Below are 22,324 nucleotides of genomic sequence, written 5' to 3' on the forward strand. Positions count from 1 at the left end.
AACTATACTGAGCCATACAATATATACAAATTGCAAAAGCTAACTGCATACTGCAAGTGAACTATTAGACCTCAGATATACCTCTGAGAGAGATCATAAAGTGCTTAAATAACTTAAAGTGAGAGTACAGATACTCAAGAGAGAAATATATCCACCATTTAGTGTTGAATGACAAGTTGAACAGTTGAGCCACCATCTTATGCATACCGCCATTTTGTGATATCTTTTCAACACGTTTTGTACATAGATTATCTGCTGCGGAGGCGGCAGTGTTATACCTGATGAAAAGTTGAAGTTAATAAAGAAGTTATTTGAAGCATTTGGTGTGCTCTTTAAACCTACTGTTTCCATAGAACGGCGCTAGAGGAATTACAGAGTAATAGACAGTTTGGTTAGACTAAAATTCTTCTAATGTTACAGTGCAAAAGGCACTTTATAGTGCTGTGCCTGCCACAGAGGGCATATATGCAAGGGCATTATATGATACGAATAAGCATGTTGATATGATGGAAGAGGAGGAGGAGGATGAGAGAAGGAAGTTTCAACCATATAACCTTTTTTTGTGGTGGAAGGGGTGCATGGGAAAACAGTGTATTAAGTACATTATAAACAACACATTTAAAGTGCCTTTATGTTCATCAGCTTTCCTCTGGTGGAGTTGAGAATTCAGGGTCAATCCAGGCCTTGTTAATATTTATTAGAGTCAACCTGTCAGTATTTTCAGTTGACAAGTGGATATGGTTATCTGTTATAATGCCACCAGCAGCACTAAACACCCGTTCAGACAAAACGCTGGTGGCAGGACAGGCCAGCACCTCCAAGGCATAGAGCGCCAGTTTGTGCCATGTGTCTAGCTTGGACACCCAGTAATTGTAAGGCACTGAGAGATCATTGAGGACTCTGACATGGTCCACTATGTACTCCTTCACCATCTTCCAAAATGTTTTGCGCATCATGGTGATGGTGCTGGCGGGGTGTCATGAAACTGTCCCAGGCTTTGGAGAGTGTTGCCCTGCCTCTGTTGGAACCTCTGTGTGTTCCCCTTGTCTCCCCTCCTTGGTTGCCAAAGGAACTACAGACTCTGCCGCCAGCGTTGTCAGATGGAAATTTTTGGAGCAATTTTTCAACAAGGACCTTCTGGTATTGCACTGTTTTGCTCATCCTCTCCACCAGAGGAATGAGAGATGAGAAGTTCTCTTTGTATCAGGGGTCGAGAAGGGTGAACAATAGTGTTGAGCGAGTACCAAAGTGCTTGTGTGCTCGAGTAGAACACTTTGCAATGCTCGGGTGTTCTACCGAGCACAATGGAAGTCAATAGGAGAACCCCAGACACCCTCTGCTCTGAAGAGGGGAGGGTGTCGGGACTCTAGTATATGGAGTCAGTGCTTGGGAACACCCCAGTGTATTTAAATCTAATTTAGCCAGTATTTCAGTAAAGTTTCTATTATAGCTGCATAGCCAGTTTAAAAAAATAAATAAAATTTAAGTATGATATTTCTACTGTGCTGTACGTCTACTGAGACCTATACAGTAGAAGTCTCATATTTTTTTTTATTTTTTTTCAAATGACTGGCTATGCAGCTATATAGTGTAGTGGTTGAAGTTCTGGGCTGTGATGCAGAAGCTGTGAGTTCAAATCCTGTCACAAATGTTTTCAGAAATTGAGGCTAAACTTAATTTAAATATATATATATATATATATATATATATACTGTATGTGTTTTCACCCATAATATATTTACACATATTATATATTTAGAATATATAATATATTATAATATATGTAAATATATTATGGCTAAAACATCAGTAATAGTTTCCTACATATTATGCATTCATATATATCAAAAGTATGATTATATATATATATATATATATATATATATATATATTAGTAATTTCACATTTATTTTGTGCCATACATTTTTTTACAATTACTAAAAAAAATATAAAATAAATAAATGTAATTTAACCTCTATTTCTGAAAAAGTTTGTGAGAGGATTTGACCTCACAGCTTCTGCATCACAGCCCAGAACTTTAACCACTATACTATACAGCTGCATAGCCAATCACAAAAAAATAAATATATTATATAAAAAATATATATATATATATATATATATATATATGAGACTTCAACTGTATAGGTCTCAGTAGAAGTCTCTCTTTTTTTTTTAAGCAACTGGCTATGCAGTTATTGTAGCTGAGTGGTTAAGTGTCTTACCTCTAATGCAAAAGGTTGTGAGTTTGAATCCTGGCAGAGATGTTTCTGAAATACAGGCTAAATTAGATTTAAATACACTGGGGTGTTCCCAAGCACTGCCTCCATATATGGACACAGCTATATATGGAGTCAGAGCTGAGACTCATAAACATGGACTCACACTGAGGGATTCCCTCACTGTACAGCAATCTTCTGCATAAAAATAGAGGCTAAATACACTGATTCGAGCATCGTGCTTGAGCACACGTGGTGTTCAGATGAGCATAGCAATGCCTGAGCCGAACTGGTGTTTGGTCGAGCATGCTCGCTCAACACTAGTAATCTGTGGCTGTCTTGTCTAAAATGCGTATAACGTGCGGGTTGTGGGAAAGGCAGTCTAACATAAAGTCAGCCATGTGTGCCAGACTACCAACAGGCAAGACTGATTTTGTCATCAGGAGGATGACTCTCAATCTCCTAATCCTCTTCTGCCCATCCACGCAGAAAAGATGGAATTAAACTTCTATGGGTACTATCCCCTGTAGTGGAGGCAACCGTCTCCTGCTCCTCCTCCTCCTGTTCATCATCCAATTCGTGCTGAGAAGACGAACTTAGGGTGATCTGGCTATCACCCTGTGTAATGTCTTCCCCATTTCCACCTTTTCCACATGCAAAGTGTCATCCTTAATTGTGAGCAGTGAGCGTTTGAGTAGACACAGAAGTGGGATGGTTATGCTCACCATCTATGTTGATTCCTCAAAGTTTCTTAAAACCTCACAGAGACATCTATGCCCACTCCTCGCTTGTGAAGAGCGGAAGCTGACTGGAAAGGTGACGACCATGTGACAGCTGGTATTCCACTACTGCCCTCTGCTGCCCCCAAAGCCTGGCCAACATGTGGAATGTCGATTTTCAGCGCGTGCTCACGTGGCACAACAGCCGGTGAGCTGGCAATTTCCAGCGCTGCTGCAGCGTTGACTGACCCCCTGAAGCTGTCGATGACTTGCGGAAATGTGCGCACATTTACCAGTAGCTCAGGCAGATTGGGGTAGGTTTTGAGAAACCGCTGAACCACTAAGTTTAAGACATGAGCTAGGCATGGGATGTGTCTAAGCTTGCCACCAAGCTAACGCCATTATCAGACACAACCATGCCTGGTTATAGTTTAAGTGGCGAGAGCCACTGCTCAGTCTGGTCTCTTATTCCCTGCCACAGGTGTGCTGTTTATCCCCCTAAGCATATCAGCTTCAGCACGGCCTGTTGAAGCTTCCCCACTGCATTGCTACACTGCTTCCAGCTACCAACTGATGACTGACTGGTGCTGCACATGGATAATTCGGAAGTGGAGTAGGAGGCAGAGGAGGAGAAGTGGGCTGTGTAGCCACTAATGTAGGTGCTGGCGGAAACCCTGATCGAAGTAGGGCCCGCAATCTTTGGCGTTGGTAGCACCTGTGCCATCCCAGTGTACAACTCGCTCCCGGCCTCCACAACGTTTACCTAGTGTGCCGTCGGGTAAATGTAGTGTCTCTGGCCGAATGGGACTTGTTCATGTGTCTGTGGTTAAGTGGAACTTCCCAGTAACTGCATTGGTCAGGGCACGTGTGATGTTACGGGACACATGTTGGTGTAAGGTGGTCATGGCACACCTTGAAAAATAGTGGCGGCTGGGGACTGCGTAACACGGGACGGCCGCCGACATCAGACTGCAGAAGGCCTCAGTGTCCACAAGCCTAAATGGCAACATTTCCAGAGCTAGTAATTTGGAAATCTGCACATTTAGTGTTATGGCCTGTGGGTGGGTGGCTGGGTATTTGCACTTGTGTTCAAATGCCTGGGGTAAGGACATTTGGACACTGCGCTGGGACATGGAAGTGGATGTGGTCGCTGATGGTGCTTGCGAAAGTGCAGGGCGGAAGGCATCTGGGCCTGCGCCTTCGACAGGGGATTGGCCAGCATGTAACACAGGGGAAGAGGAGGCAGTGGTGTGACCCTCAGACACAGATTGTCGACCCAGGCATTCGTCCCACCTATTACAGTGCTTGGATGCCATGTGGTGAATCATGCTGGTGGTGGTAAGGTTGCTAGTGTTCACGCCCCTGCTCATTTTGGTACGGCACAGGTTGCAAACTACTATTCTTTTGTCGTCCGCACTTTCCTCAAAAAAGTGCCATACTGCAGAACACCTACCCCTTGGCAAGGGAGATTTCCGCAAGGGGGTGCTTCTTGGAACAGTTGCGGGCTTTTTTGGTGTGGCCCGTCTTCTCCCTTTTGCCACCCCACTGCCTCTTTCAACCTATTGTGGTGTAGCAGATCCCTCCCCCTCTGTACTGCTGTCCTCGCTCGGCTTTCCACCTTTCCAGATTGGGTCAGTGACTTCATTGTCCACCACCTCCTCTTCCACTTCCTCACTCTACTCATCCTCCTGACTTGTTGACCTAACCATAACCTCAGTGATTGACAACTGTGTCTCATCCTCTTCATCAACCTCTTGAGACAGTAATTGCCATTGACTTATTGGCAATGGTGTCTCATCATCATCCACCTCATTAAAGGGACACTGACAGGCCCAATAACCATAATTAGCTGTACATATGCATGCACAGGTCTTCTAATGTGCATTAAAAACATATAAGTATAACTCCTGTCCACATTATGAATACAGTAAATGCTTTATAACCTGAAGTAATCGCTTTTCTTTCTGCCCAAGGGGCGGGGTTTCAGCTCCACTTGCGCCCACCCAGCCTCAGCCCAACCGCCGTTTTGAAGCGCCGCCCAGCTCATCAATATTCACTTCGCTGGGCGGCTTCTGCTGTCCCCGACCTTCCAAGATCCGGCACATGCCCAATAGAAAGCTATGGGCATCTGACTCGCTTTCAGCTTCTGCGCATGCGCCCGGCACCCATAGCTTTCTATTGGGCATGCGCCGGATCTCGGAAGGTCCTCAGGCCTCTGGTTACTGTATTCATAATGTGGACAGGGATTATACTTATATGTTTTTAATGCACATTAGAAGACCTGTGCATGCATATATATAGCTAATTATGGTTATTGGGCCTGTCAGTGTCCCTTTAAACAGTAATTGCCGTTCCCCACCGTCATCTTCTTGTGACTGTGGATGCTCAAGAGTTTGGGAATCAGGGCACAAGTAATGTCCCTCTTCAAGCATGCTTGGCGAGAGGGCCAAATCAAGAAATGGCACTAAAAGAGGTCCTCGGAATATCCGAGTGTGGGATCACTTGTTTGCCCAGACTCTCCATGGTGAGGAGGATTAGGGTGAGGATTAGTTACTGAGACTGGACTTGGTGGAAGACATTGTGGTGCTTAACCGACTGGAAGCATTATCTGCTGCAATCTACCCAACCACCTGGTCGCACTGGTCTGACTTCAAGAGTGGTGTCCTGTGACGCCCTGCAAACTGGGACATGAAGCTAGGTATCGTGGATGATTGTTTTTCTCGTGCTCTGGCAGCTAGCACAGTTTTAACGCGCCCAGGGCCACGGCCTCTGCGTGCACCATCAGCAACACGGCCACTTCCCCATCACTTACTGCTTACCTTTTTCATATTAAATTTTATATATGCTTAAAAGTATGTCACACGTACAGTAGCGTAAGATTTGGAAGTGTATGCGCAAACAAATTTAAAAAGGTATTTGGGAATTGGAAACGTCACACAGGAGATATCCCACAGATAATGTCAATGCTGTCACCTAAAGCTAATAAAAAATTACAGTGAATGTCACAGGTATTTGGGATGAGGAAACATTATAACAGGAGAGGTACCATTGGTAATGTCACTATCCGCAGCGTCTACGGAAAAAGTGCACTGTATGTCACAGATACATTTTTTAAGCGCACACGTTACACTGCAGAAGCGGACACCATACACCAAAAAAGTACACTGGATGTCACAAATATTTTTGGGATGTGCACACTTTACACAGGTGATGTGACGCAGCTAATGTTACTGTCCACAGCGGACACCGTCTACGGAAAAAGTACACTTGATATCACAGATATTTTTTGGATGCGCACACTTTACACAGGAGATGTGGCGCAGCTAATGTCGCTGTCTGCAGTGGCCTAACTATTGCACGCTATTTAGAGCAGGATGCGTTAAAAATAGATATTGCTGCCACCCACAATACTCCTTAAATGGACTTTTGAGTTTGCAAAGTTTTAGCAATTTAGCGCAGGTTGCACTAAATATACAGTATATATATTGCTGCTGCCCCACACAATAGTCCTTAAAAGGACTTTTGGGTCTCTGAAAAGTTTTTTCTAATAAAAATATTCCTGTATCACTCCCTACACTGTCTGTCCCTTCCTCAGCATAGCTCTCCCTGACTAAGACTGAGCTATATAGTACCCGATAATGACACGTTCCAGCCAGCCAATCACTGTTAGGCCAGTATCAAACATGGCTACGACATTACAGTGAGGGCAGTACTTACCTGCACGTTTATTGGCTGCGTAGCAGGCAAAAAACGTGTGGGGAGGATACTCAAGCATTGCGCTCGAGCACATGCGGTATTTGGCCGAATACCACCATGTGCCGTGCATCGAGATGCCCGAGCCGAACTGATGTTCGGCCGAGCATACTCGATCAACACTAATCTAAATGTGTCAAATTACAAGAGCACTTGTACAAAGTTCTCACGAGTTTGTATTACACACCTAATATTCCCAGATGCTAGTCCTCTCTGCTGGAGTTGTCAACAGAGGGGTCTCCACCATCAGGGGCCGCCCCTGGGCTTAGGGCCAAGATTTAGGTTCAAAGCTTAGGGCTTTCAAATACATAAACTCTGGCCTAATCGTAGGGATGGCCTGGTGTACGCCTGGACATGTTTGGACATTTTGTTTATATAGTAATTAAATTTATAAATATTAATCTTGTTAGGGTTACTAGTTAGCTGGACTATATTAATTTTGAATACATAACCCACTTTATATATATATATCCTAACTTGCTGGATGATTATTTCTACTTTAATATGGCCAGTTTTCTTTCAGGGACTCTATTCACCGAGGCTCTAGTCATAGAAGCTAGGGATATATTTTCCGATAGGGATGTGCCAGGTATAGGCCAGCAGGCGACTAGCAAACAGGTCTTCAATGATTTATACAACGGTTATAAAGCAAACATTAAATCTTGGTGGGAAATCAAATCCCTGGAAAGTTACATAGGTAATAAAATCGTACCTAGGGGGTTACGTCTGAGAGTAAAACCAGCAGACAGAGTATCTTCACCGTCCCTTTTATCCAAGTGGGAGGAGCTATTAACACAAAGCTCACTGAATCTGATGACCTTATTGCTCGAGGAGGAGAGATCAATCTTCTAGCAATCCTCAAAGAAATTGCAAGAGCAAATAGAGGTTGCCCTAAAACTAAAGGAGGACCCAGAGTTTTCTAGACGAGAGGTATCACTTCAATCATCTGTCGAACGCTTTCAGGGCTTGATTAAAGACAGAAAGCATAGACAGTTCGTCAGGGACCTCAGTGAGTTTAAGGAAAACAGGGCTTATAGTATCGTACAAGGACCCGCATTGCCTGTCGAACCCTCCTCTTCTGAGTTTGACTCTTCAGACACTGATTCATATTCAAAATCTCACGGTAGCTCTTCCTACACAGGCCGTCAGGGCACGAGGAGACGTGGAGGCCGGGGTTGGCAGAAGGGAGGTGGCTACAGGGGAAGGGGACGGGGTACACGAGGATCAGGGTATATGAATACCTCCTCTTCCTCACCTCCTTCTGGTTACTCCAATACTCAGAACCATACTCAGTCCAATCCTCAACCCTCTTCATCCTCTTTTTTAGAGAAAGATGTGATGCCATATCCACTGCGCGGCCGACTGGACAAGGGACAGTGACAGACCTGCAAATTATTAACCTGTCCAAACGATGTCTCACTCCGGTTGAGGTGGAGGTCCTTAAGAGAGGCCTGTCATTTGTGCCTACATCTAATTTCAGTCTTTTTTCTTGGACTAAGGACCTCCACCTCTTCTGCAGGAGACTAAAATGGCAGAAATTTTTCAGGGTCTCTAATAGAGACACATGTATTAGACTCAGTCTCCAAGAAGATGACTTTGATGACCTTCAAACCCTCACTGACCTTAACAGGGACCACACTCGAATTATTGGCTCAGGCCCCTTCACCACACTGAGATCTAAGAGTAAGAAAATGCCACCACCCGCCAACTATGAATACGTAGATATTTTTCTGCAGATGGTGATACGTGACCTTGAAGACCTTAATCAACGAGGCCCTAAGGCCTTCAATCTCTCTATCCCAGAGATGAAGGCTTTACGATCTCTGGAACATGATCACAGCATCATAATAAAACCTTCAGATAAAGGTGGGAATTTGGTGGTACTTGAGAACGAGACCTATATGCATATGTGCTTGGAGTTGTTGAAGGACAAGGAGGGTTACAGAATTCTACCCTCCAATCCGACCCAGATATTTTTAGCCGAGCTTAAACAGATCCTATTGCTCGGTTTGGAGAACCAAGTGATCGAGCCATCGGAATTTGAATTTCTCCTACCGAATAAACCCCTGATTGCGACCTTTTATGGGCTCCCGAAGATCCACAAGGGGACCAGCCCACTTAAGGGTCGTCCCATTGTGTCAGGCGTTAATTCACTTACCCAGAATTGTGGGATATATCTGGACAAGGTGTTGAGGGAGTTCGTTGTGTCCCTCCCAGCATATACGAGGGACACAATGGACTTCCTCAACAAAATTGATGCCCTAACCCTTGACCCTGAGTGCATGTTATGCAGCATTGACGTTGAGTCACTGTATAGCTCAATTCCACATCAACATGGCCTTAGGGCTATTGAGTACTTTTTATGCGCCAGGGGCATTCAATTTGACTCACATAATGCTTTTATTATTAGGTTACTTGAGTACACCCTTACTCATAACTTCTTTCTCTTTAACTCTAAATTCTACCACCAGCTCAGGGGGACGGCGATGGGCAGTCCTTGTGCCCCCACTTACGCAAACCTCTTCCTGGGCTGGTGGGAGGATACTCATGTCTTTCCAGACCGCGATGTCTGGTGGTCCAAGAATATCCAGCTATGGACCCGCTACATAGACGACGTTTTCGTCGTCTGGAAGGGCGACTCCTGTGAATTTAAACGCTTTGTCTCGGACCTGAACGTGAACGACATTGGACTCCACTTTACCTTTGAATACGATCCGTCGACTATTACCTTTCTTGACGTCAAGGTAACAACAGTGGGGGATCGATTATCAACCAATATACACAGGAAAACAACTGCAACTAATTCTCTTCTTCACTGGAGCAGTCACCACCCTCCTTCCCTTAAACGGGGCATTCCCAGGGGACAGTATCTCCGGGTACGGAGGAACTGCTCCAGTGATGAAGCATTCTTTAGGGAGGCTAAGGTTCTTGAAGACCGATTCACAGCTAGGGGCTACCCACAACCGGTCCTTAGGGAAGCCTTTAAGCACGCATGGACCAGAGAGCGTAAGGATCTACTTAGTCCTAAAATGAGGACAACAGACAGTCCCCAACCATTGAGAATCATCTCAAACTTTGATACCGCTAATCCGGATATCAGAAAAATCCTAAATAAATACTGGCCTATCTTGAGGATGGACCCCGATCTCCATCAGGTCGTGACTGAACGACCCTCCGTGTCCTATCGACGGGGCAGAAGCCTCAAAGATCGCTTGGTGGCCAGTCATTTTACAACACCGGTCAGAGTGGGTACCTGGTTGGATCGTAGACCAGTTGGTGTATATAAATGTGGTGGTTGTAAGGCCTGTGCATTCTTGAACACGGCCAAAACCATTACAGGATCCACGCTGGGTCAGATTTTTCAGATACGCGACTTCATTAATTGTAGATCTAGGGGACTTGTGTATTTATGCCAGTGCACTTGCCCCCTTGACTACGTTGGTAAGACCATCAGAGAACTTAGAAGACGTATCCTAGAACACATCAATGATGTTAAAAATAAGGAGATCACTCCGGTAGCGACACATGTGAACGATCATCATGGGGGCGATCCTGCTTGCCTTCGGTTCACGGTGCTTGAAATAATACATCCATCACCACGAGGAGGGGATTGGGACAGGAGGATCCTACAAAAGGAAAGTGAATGGATCCATAGACTCCGGTCCCAATCCCCCCTCGGCCTGAATGAAAGACTGACTTTCTCCTGTTTTTTGTAGCCTGTTTTTCCTTTTTTCTTTTAGGCCCTCTGGCCTTTGCCTGCCACGTTCTTATTTCCTTTCTTTCCCCATCCTACCCCCCCCCCCCCCTTTTTTTCCCCACCCCTGTCCTCTATCCCGGCTACATATGAGCTCGGATTGACTGTATTGTCCATGGAAACTGGGCCGGGTGCGTGAAGTACCCACTAAATGTAGTATCGTGAACAGTGAATATGAACCGTTTCACTGGTTTAACTATCTCTTTATCTTTAAATTTATATCCACTATTGTAATAATGTCTTGTCCTCACAATGGCCATTTATTGATTTACGCGCTGGAAAGGTATTTAGGGTTTCTCTATATCCCTCCTTGTATATTCATTCAGATAAATCTATTATCATCGACCTGAGTAGCTGATTTTTATCTGCTGCTTAATTTATCTCTAATATCGCCTGACTGGCAGGGATTCATAGTGCGTTATCACCCATGAGCCTCTGTTATTTTATAAATGTATATCGGTTAGGCTAGATCCTTGATAATCTTTCTATATTTACTTGGCCCTATGCGTTCCAGCTTGGAGCGCAGGGCCTACTTTGATGACGCCACATCTGACCGCTTGGTTTGCGCTGTATTGGTCCGGGATCGGCCTGCGTTCCAGAGTGGAACGCATGGCTCCCTGACGTCACATCCGGACGGTGGAACCGGATGTTCGGCGGCGAGCGTTCCACAGTGGAACGCACGCCGGTCTGACTGCAGCACAAATCGTATCCATGGCGGCAACATGAGTATACGCACTGGAGGGACCGCCCTAAGACAGGTAACGCCACTTATCAATTAGGCGTTTAGTATAAATATGGCCAGTTTTAGTGATTAAGTATTGGACCCTGGGAGGGCAAGGACATCCACTTTACCTGAGGGATTCACCACCAACAGTGAGTAAACTCTATTACAGTAAGCCTAGACATGAGCTGATTTCATGTTCCTATCTGTGACATGCATTTTCTTGTCACTAAGTGGACTTTAACCAGTGGATGGCCATATCCTGAGAGGCCGCGTTACGTTATCTAATCAACATCTTAAGGTAACTTCCGCATTCATTACATCTGGCCGCTGGCCTATTTGACTTTACCTTTACGTGGTATTACATTACCTCTTAGTGTATCGTCACGCTGAATCTGAATGATCCTGGGACATTCAAAATAAGACTGAGAGTACCAGTACATTGAAGACTGTGGTGTGTGCCGTTTGGTATCAATCCTGGCCACCGTTGTGCTCCATATTCTGTCTTGACTCAGTGAGTTATCTCCTAATATTTGGCATATGCTGGTGGTGGCGCCTCACATTACCGGGTGGCTATGTTTAAGTACATTTGGACGCATTATGTAGCATGTACCTTCTCTTTTTCTTTACAGATATCCATCTTTTTGTTGTGAAATGCACATACTTGGTAGATCAAGACGTCTGGTATAAATATTCCTTTTCCCTCTAAGACCTCCCAGGAATTTCATTTGTCTAATCTTTTAATCTTGTATGTCTTTATTTTGACACCACCTGCCATACGGATATATCACGGATATGTCAACACTGTTTGGACTTCCTTCCGTTTGACAGGGTTATTTTCTTTTGTTTTTCTCATTTATTTACCGTATTTCTATCTACCCCCTGATGATCCCACATCGTGGGGGAAACGCGTTGGGGTTTACACAGATTTAGTCTGTGATATTATATACCATCCTTCTTTGTTGGTGTCTTTAGATTTACCTTATTGTACCGTGTACCTGCTTATCTCTGCATTGGCAGGGTTGTATACACTGTGCGCATTTTTTCACTGATCCTCCGTGTCCACGCCTACACCAGCCCACCACCTTTAAATCTAGGCCCCTTACTAACCTAATGTACTAGGGTACAATAGGAGTGTATAGTTAGGTTCGAGGACAGGGGGTCTCCACCATCAGGGGCCGCCCCTGGGCTTAGGGCCAAGATTTAGGTTCAAAGCTTAGGGCTTTCAAATACATAAACTCTGGCCTAATCGTAGGGATGGCCTGGTGTACGCCTGGACATGTTTGGACATTTTGTTTATATAGTAATTAAATTTATAAATATTAATCTTGTTAGGGTTACTAGTTAGCTGGACTATATTAATTTTGAATAAATAACCCACTTTATATATATACAGACGTGGACAAAATTGTTGGTACCCTTTGGTCAATGAAAGAAAAAGTCACAATGGTCACAGAAATAACTTTAATCTGACAAAAGTAATAATAAATTAAAATTCTATAAATGTTAACCAATGAAAGTCAGACATTGTTTTTCAACCATGCTTCAACAGAATTATGTAAAAAAATAAACTCATGAAACAGGCATGGACAAAAATGATGGTACCCCTAACTTAATATTTTGTTGCGCAACCTTTTGAGGCAATCACTGCAATCAAACGCTTCCTGTAACTGTCAATGAGACATCTGCACCTCTCAGCAGGTATTTTGGCCCACTCCTCATGAGCAAACTGCTCCAGTTGTGTCCGGTTTGAAGGGTGCCTTTTCCAGACTGCATGTTTCAGCTCCTTCCAAAGATGCTCAATAGGATTGAGGTCAGGGCTCATAGAAGGCCACTTTAGAATAGTCCAATTTTTTCCTCTTAGCCATTCTTGGGTGTTTTTAGCGGTGTGTTTTGGGTCATTGTCCTGTTGCAAGACCCATGACCTGCGACTGAGACCAAGCTTTCTGACACTGGCTAGTACATTTCTCTCTAGAATTCCTTGATAGTCTTGAGATTTCATTGTACCCTGCACAGATTCAAGACACCCTGTGCCAGACGCAGCAAAGCAGCCCCAGAACATAACAGAGCCTCCTCCATGTTTCACAGTAGGGACAGTGTTCTTTTCTTGATATGCTTCATTTTTTCGTCTGTGAACATACAGCTGATGTGCCTTGGCAAAAACTTCGATTTTTGTCTCATCTGTCCACAGGACATTCTCCCAGAAGCTTTGTGGCTTGTCAACATGTAGTTTGGCATATTCCAGTCTTGCTTTTTTATGATTCGTTTTCAACAATGGTGTCCTCCTTGGTCGTCTCCCATGTAGTCCACTTTGGCTCAAACAACGACGGATGGTGCGATCTGACACTGATGTTCCTTGAGCATGAAGTTCACCTTGAATCTCTTTAGAAGTCTTTCTAGGCTCTTTTGTTACCATTCGGATTATCCGTCTCTTAGATTTGTCATCAATTTTCCTCCTGCGGCCACGTCCAGGGAGGTTGGCTACAGTCCCATGGATCTTAAACTTATGAATAATATGTGCAACTGTACTCACAGGAACATCTAGTTGCTTGGAGATGGTCTTATAGCCTTTACCTTTAACATGCTTGTCTATAATTTTCTTTCTGATCTCTTGAGACAGCTCTTTCCTTTGCTTCCTCTGGTCCATGTCGAGTGTGGTACACACCATATCACCAAACAACACAGTGATTACCTGGAGCCATATATATAGGCCCAATGGCTGATTACAAGGTTGTAGACACCTGTGATGCTAATTAGTGGACACACCTTGAATTAACATGTCCCTTTGGTCACATTATGTTCTGTGTTTTCTAGGGGTACCATCATTTTTGTCCATGCCTGTTTCATGAGTTTATTTTTTTACATAATTCTGTTGAAGCATGGTTGAAAAACAATGTCTGACTTTCATTGGTTAACATTTATAGAATTTTAATTTATTATTACTTTTGTCAGATTAAAGTTATTTCTGTGACCATTGTGACTTTTTCTTTCATTGACCAAAGGGTACCAACAATTTTGTCCACGTCTGTATATATCCTAACTTGCTGGATGATTAGTTGTCAACAGACCTTTGGCTCCTTTGTCCACATTTGGTGGGAATGCCCAATTTATTACTTTTGGCAAGAGATTAGCAATACCATTTCACAAATATGTAAATATAGGATCCCTCTTACTCCACAGGTTTGCCTCTTAAATATCAATGATCATCCAACAGGCCTTATTTCCAGTAGGAAGTTCAGTACCTACCTACTAGCAGCAGCAAGAATGTTAGTGGCTACACATTGAAGTCTACTACTACACCCCCAAAATCCCAGTGGCTTCTAAGATGTGGCCACATTTATCGTATGGAGCAGATTGCTACCTGGGAAAATGGATCACACACCACATTTTTGAAGCTTTGGCAACCTTGGGAAATATATAGAGGATTTACTACTCATTGAGAGACATTTGAACAGATAGCCTTATTTATATTACATATCTTTTTTTCTATATGCAAAAGTGGACCTACACTGGTGTTCAATTTCTTGTTACATTGGTACTTCCTCCATGTCTCTTCCCACACCCTTTCCTTTCCAACCACCCATTTTTGCCTCTCTCCCCCCTACTTTTCTCCCCTCCCATCTCTACCCCTCCCCATCATGCTCACCCACCTCTCCTTTTCAGACACTTTGACTAGGTTTGATTCAACTTTTGTGCTCAACAATCTTAGATACAACATTGTATAAAATTTCATATGTTGATTGATAAAAGTTGGCTTGTAACTGAAGTACAATTGGAGGAATATGTGCTGTAAACTTTTCATGCCTTAATAAAATGTTATAAAAACGAAAGGAGTTGTCTGAGATTTTGATATTGATGGCCTGATTGGCAGGGATGCTCCTGTCACGGCGCGGTCTAGGAGGCGGGCACGTCCAGAGCACGCACACATCATTAGCACGTCTGGCGTTACCCGCGCTCCTGATAATACTATGCGAGCCCCCCGCTCATTTATGCAAATGGTTTTAGGGCTGAGTGCCAAGTTGATCACTTGTCGCTCAGCTGTATAGTCTGTGTGGAGTCATGTGAAACTGGCCACGTCACATGACCCCTCTGGCTCCCTATTTAAACAGGCAATCTGCTGGCCACAGATTGCTTGTTATTCAGGTTCCACCTGTGTCTCTTTGGATTTCTGGTGTATTTACCTCCTGTTTGTTCCTGCTGTGCTGTATTGCCTTTCTGGTTCCTGTTCCCAGCCTGCTCCAGACGATCCCTGGTTACTCCTTTGGTACTTCTAGCTGCTCCTGGTAAATGACCTTGGCTTTTTCCTGACCATTCTCTGCTTGTTCCTTTGTACTGCGCTGCCTTCCTGGTTTTGACTTGGTCCGTATTCGTTCTGTTTGTTGTCTGTTTGTCCTCCCTGCACTTACACCAAGTTAGGGACTGCTGTCCAGTTGTCCCTAGTCATCAGGACTTGCGATGCAAGTAGACAGGGTCAGGGGCGAGGATGGAGCGCAGTGGTCACACCCTCCCCCCTGTCTGTGTGTGTGTGTTCATGACCGTTACAGAATAACAGGCCTACTGAAGCCACTGTACCATGAATCCTCTAGTGACCCTGACTGAGCATGTGTCAAACCTGACGCAGATGGTGCAGGAGCTAGGGGAGAAGATTCGTTCCATAGAAAAAGGACATGATGCTGCTGCTCCTCAGGCCTCTGGTCCGAACTTGAGCCCTCATATGGAGCCGCCGATCAAGCGTCCAGAACCCTTCTCTGGAGATCGGAGGAAGTTTCACTCCTTTAAGGAGAGCTGTAAACTATATTTTAGTTTACGCCCCTTGTCTTCCGGGTCGGAAAGCCAACGTGTGGGCATTGTTATTTCCAGCTTACAGAGGGATCCCCAGGAGTGGGCCTTTTCTTTACCCCCTGATGCTAGTTGTTTAACCACGGTAGAGTTTTTTTTTCAGGCTCTGGGTACCCTGAATGATGAACCAGACAGGGCCCTGGTAGCCGAAACCACTCTGAAAGCATTGGTTAAAGGCAACCTCTCTGCGGAAAATTGCACCCAATTTAGAAGGCGGTGTGTTCCCTCAGGGTGGAAGGAGCCAGCTCTTAAGTGTCAATTCAGCTCAGGCCTATCTGATAATCTAAAAGACCTACTAGTGAGTTATCAGCTCCCAGAGACTCTTGAGGAGACTATGACCCTAGCTGTCCAACTCGACCAACGTGTGAGAGAAAGACGACAGGAACGACAGTTCTCTTCTCAGGTGCCGGTCCAGACTGAGTTTTGTTCCAAGAGTGGTGTTGAATTCTCCTCTGAAGAACCTATGCAAATTGGCATGACCAGAGGGGATCAGCGCCGCAGACATGGGGTCTGTTTCTACTGCAGAGATCCTGACCATTGGATCAATCAGTGTCCAAAGAGGATCCTTTCTAATAATGTTTCCAAGACAAGACCGCCAAGGGACCAGGTACTCGCTGTTATTACTAAGAGTAAGCATTTAGTTCCTATAACCTTTTCTCTGGGTTCTAAGAAGTGGTCGGGTCAGGCCTTTATAGATTCGGGTTCAGCCGCCAGCTTTATTGACCAGGTGTATGCTACTAGACATTTTCTTGAGGGGGAAAAACATTGTGTTACTGTTGTTACCGATCATAAGAACCTAATGTTTCTCGAGGTGCTGTATTGCCTTCCTGGTTCCTGATCCGGCCTGCTCCAGACGATCCCTGGTTACTCCTTTGGTACTTCTAGCTGCTCCTGGTAAACGACCTCGGCTTTCTCCTGACCATTCTCTGCTTGCTCCTTTGTACAGCGCTGCCTTCCTGGTTTTGACTCAGTCCGTATTTGTTCTGTTTGTTGTCTGTTTGTCCTCCCTGCACTTACACCAAGTTAGGGACTGCTGTCCAGTTGTCCCTAGTCATCAGGACTTGTGAGGCAAGTAGGCAGGGTCAGGGGCCAGGGTGGAGCGCAGTGGTCACTCCCTCCCCCCTGTCTGTGTGTGTGTGTGTGTGTGTGTGTTCATGACCGTTACACCTCCAATGTGATATTGACAACCTAATTGTAAAACGCCTTATGTTCAGTCTTTACACTGAAACCTAACGAATAAAGGGGGTCATATATTAAGACTGGCATTTTAGACGCCGGTATTAATAAAGCCCCTGCTCTGGCGATGGATCGACAAAGTTATGTAGAGGTGTAAGACAGTGAACCGGGGAGGGTCCCCCAGGATACAGCGAAGTCATGGAATAAGGAAAGCGACACAGACACCAGCACTTGATGCAAAAGCAGTAACTTTACTGAACAGTAGTATTAACAGTAATTACAAACACAGTATATCCCATACAGTATTAAATACAATGAACAACACAATGCCACATTCCCTTCTCTTGCCACCAAATGACACTGTTTCTCGTGCCCTCAATACTCTCAGCCTAGACGCTGGAGTAGCCTTGTAGTATAGCGACAATGGAGTGTCCAGAATACCCTATACCTCAGGCTCAGAGTCACAGTCCCAGCCCAACTGAACAACCGTACCCAAGGCAGGGCACACAGCAGAGCCCGCAAGTCAATTGGCAGAGCCTACCAGTCATATACCGTGCCAATGAGTCACTGACCTGGGTATGTCCTGTATTCACTGGTTGCTCCAAACTGACAGCAAGTCCCTGCCACAACATGCGATCCTGCAGAACCTGTAACTCTAACCTTCTGTTCCGATCAGCTTCCTGACGCTGATACTCATTCCTGTGAACAGAATACGGATTCACACGGTCCTCTCATACTGTTCACAAAATGGCGGACTGCTTCTTCTCCAAGCTGAGCAACTTCACCATTTATGGAAGTTCCAACAGCTCCACGGCTCTTCCAGCCTTCCTGGAATCGGTCCTCTCTCCAGGAAGCCCCCTGGATCACTGACCCTGGCCTGGTCTTTATCTGATAGCGACCAACACCAACTCACAAGTCCTTGCATCTACCATGAGGCCTCACAGTGTCTGTAACCACGTTCCACGTTCCAATTGACCTTCTGGGAACCGATCCTTTCTTCCTTGCACAACATCTGAATTGTTGACAGGCATCAATGACTTCTGACAGTGACTCTGACCGCTCCAAGTCTCACAGACCCGAGGATGGCACTGGATCTTGTCTTCCAGCCTCTGCACAAACATGTCTGCTCAGGTCACCATTTTCTGCTCTGTCTGGCACGCACAGCTGCATGAGTCATCATCATAAGTCATCATCTATTTTGCATATCTAGATCCGGCAGTAACTTAGCTATGTGAGGGAAACAGCAGCCATTTGTGTAAAAAAAGTGTCTGTTTCTCCATCTTACAGAGGCCCCGGCCTCTACATAACTTCGGTGCATCCAGTGCCGCTTCTAAATGTAAGACAGCTTCCAAGATGTCTTATATTTAGACTATTTTCTACACCTAAACCAGGTGTAGAAAATGATGAATGAGACCCCTTCCCCGCCCACTTTTTTAGACCTGGCGTGAGTGGGGAAAAGTAGCAGATTATGGTGCAAATGACCATTGTGGCACAATCTGTGCCTGAAATATGCTTAATATAGGCGTATTTCAGGTTAATAAATGGCCCCCAAAGTGTATCTTCTGTGGTTCTAATAATGTGAAATTTCAAGAATCGAACATTCTTGAGTTACTCCTATTACTCCATATGGATTGTACTAAGCTTCTTGACTTGACACTACAGTATTTAAATGTATGGATCTTATAAATTTAGATATTTATATGCTGTATATACCCTTTTATTTACCTATTATATCCCTTCAACCACCTTTTTCACACATGCCAATGTTGCCACTCTTGCAGTCCATATTCCTGTTCCTTCTCCATCTCTGAATTGCAGCAACTAGAGAGGCCATCTGTAGGTTGGGTTACATTGCCGTGAGCTACCTTTGTCAGGATGTTTCTGTTTCTATGATATCGTATGTGAGGACTGGACAAAAGATTTTTGGCCCAATGAAAATTACCTGCATTCATTTGGTTGCCTGCCGAGCAAAGAGAAAGAGAGGCATATAATATGTGCATCTCCTGCATCAGTCTCTGTTGTGCATTATCTCCTGCATCAGTCTGTACTCAGCTTTCTCCGGCAGTTCCATAGAGAATGAATAGAGTGGTAAGGATCATACTCCACCTGCTGCTCCATCAGATCCGGAGAACAGGACTCCCATTCTGGGGATCACTGGGGATCCAGCGGTTGGGGATAACTTTTAAACTTGGCACAACCCCTTTAAAGAGGTGAGGCTACTTTCACACTAGCGTTCGGGGCTCCGCTTGTGAGTTCCGTTTGAAGGCTCTCACAAGTGGCCCCGAACGGATCTGTACGGCCCCAATGCATTCTGAGTGGATGCGGATCCGCTCAGAATGCCTCAGTCTGACACCGTTTGACCTCCGTTCCGCTCAGTAGGCGGACACCCGAACGCAGCTTGCAGCGTTCGGGTGTCCGCCTGGCCGTGCGGAGCCAAAAGGATCCGTCCAGACTTACAATGTAAGTCAATGGGGACGGATCCGTTTGAAGTTGACACAATATGGTGCAATTTCAAACGGATCCGTCCCCCATTGACTTTCAATGCAAAGTCTGGACGGATCCGTCTGAACGGATCCCATCATTTGCATTATAGGTGCGGATCCGTCTGTGCAGACACCAGACGGATCCGCTCCGAACGCAAGTGTGAAAGTAGCCTTATGCATAAGATAGGGGGTTAGCATCTGATTAATGGAAATCCAACCACCGGGACACCCACTGATCACAAGAATAAGGTGGCAGAGCGGTGGCCATGCCCTCTTTTTAGCTCCATGGGTGAATAATAGCCAAGTACAGCACTTGGCTATTTCAAGCAGTCTCATAGAATTCAGTGGAGCATTCACACTTAAATAAAGATAAAAGTTTATCTAGAAACCCAATTGAGTAGAAGCTATGACATATAAAATTAACAATAATTAAAGGCTATGTACACTTTCAAGGCAATTTTTTTATAATTGCATTTAACTCATTTTTGGCTAAAAATCATATTTTCAATTGGCCTTTATTTAAAATATTGAGCCATTCTGTCACAAAGGGTTAACTGTTTTTCTAGCTGTGTGACTGGTACTTTCACTTTGTGCGGTCATATAATAAGCCTTATCTCTAAACTACTGAGAGGTCATAAATACTTATTTAAGCCACATTCTTATCACAAGATAAGGATTCAGCTTTGGTCAAATGCCAACTTTGTATAAAAAAAATGGGAAAAGTTGTCTTTTGCCAAGATATTTCTCTCACCCAGCATGGGTATATGTAAAATGACACCTCAAAACACATTCCCCAACTTCTCCTGAGTACGGTGATACGAGATGTGTGACACTTTTTTGCAGCCTAGGTGGGCAAAGGGGCACACATTCCAAAGAGCACCTTTCAGATTTCACCGGTCATTTTTTACAGATTTTGATTTCAAACTACTTTGCACGCATTTGGGCCCCTAAAATGCCAGGGCAGTATAACTACCCCACAAGTGACCCCATTTTGGAAAGAAGACACCCCAAGGTATTTCGTGATGGGCATAGTGAGTTCATGGAAGTTTTTATTTTTTGTCACAAGTTAGTGGAATATGAGACTTTGTAAGAAAAAAATAAATAAATAAATCATCATTTTCCGCTAACTTGTGACAAAAAAATGAAAAGTTCTATGAGCTCACTATGCCCATCAGTGAATACCATAGGGTGTCTACTTTCCGAAATGGGGTCATTTGTGGGGTGTTTGTACTGTCTGGCCATTGTAGAACCTCAGGAAACATGGCAGGTGCTCAGAAAGTCAGAGCTGCTTCAAAAAGCGGAAATTCACATTTTTGTACCATAGTTTGTAAACGCTATAACTTTTACCCAAACCATTTTTTTTTTTACCCAAACATTTTTTTTATCAAAGACATGTAGAACAATAAATTTAGTGAAAAATGTATATATGGATGTCCTTTTTTTTTTGCAAAATTTTACAACTGAAAGTGAAAAATGTCATTTTTTTGCAAAAAAATCGTTAAATTTCGATTAATAACAAAAAAAGTAAAAATGTCAGCAGCAATGAAATACCACCAAATGAAAGCTCTATTAGTGAGAAGAAAAGGAGGTAAAATTCATTTGGGTGGTAAGTTGCATGACCGAGCAATAAACGATGAAAGTAGTGTAGTGCAGAAGTGTAAAAAGTGGCCTGGTCATTAAGGGTGTTTCAGCTAGGGGGGCTGAAGTGGTTAAAGAGCTGCCAGAATGTTTATATACGTGGTAGCTGCACGGGGTATGTGCAGCTATCACGTATATATACGGATTGCGGTCGGGAAGGGGTTAATGGTGGGTCTTTTGGGAGGACTGTTACATTGGGAGGCACCCTGGCACAGTATCAGCTCAGCACAATTATTTTTGGAGGACACTATGTTTATGGCACTATAACTTTCAGGGACACTATTTACTGGGCAGTTATTGTTTAGGGCACTGTGCACTAATAATTATTGAAGGGGAACTATCTGTGTAGTAATAGTATTTTCAGGGGGATTATCTGTTTCTGCAGTATGGTATTGGGGAGCACAGTGGGCACAGTATTAGAGGTGGCAGGATGGGGTGTTCAGAAGGTGAGGAGGAGGATGGAAAAGTAAGAAACTAAGATATCTGTCAAACTCTGCAGAGACAATAGATAGCTGAAATAAATCATCATGGAGGTCTGGTAAGAATGAAGAAGATAAAGAAAGATAACGTCTACATCATAGGTCACTTCACTGGATGTAAGAAGTATGTGGCGAACAGGGCCGGACTGGCGGACTGGGATACAGGGAAAATTCCCGTTAGGCCGGTAGCCTTGACTGCCGCATGGCCGGCTGTGCCGACAACGCCAACAAGGAGGCTCCTTGGCTGGTGCTGTATATATTACACAGAGTGACTGACAGAGAGAGGAGCCTATCCCCGCCCCCAACAGCAGGCTCCAGCACGGACATTGCCCGGAGCCTGAGTCCTCCTACACATGGGACTGATCACATGATCATGACATCACGGAAGGTCCTTTATCCTGGTAGTTGCTGCTTGTGCAGAGCTGTCATCCGGCTGTTCAGGGCTGTGTGTCAGATAGTACAGAGGCTGGTGATTTTATCATTTTATCAATAGGAGTTTCAATAGGAGAGGGATTGTTTCAGCAGTAAAGAAAGACTTTGCAT

This window comes from Bufo gargarizans, chromosome 7 (assembly GCF_014858855.1).
Source record: "Bufo gargarizans isolate SCDJY-AF-19 chromosome 7, ASM1485885v1, whole genome shotgun sequence".
Lineage (NCBI taxonomy): Eukaryota > Metazoa > Chordata > Amphibia > Anura > Bufonidae > Bufo > Bufo gargarizans.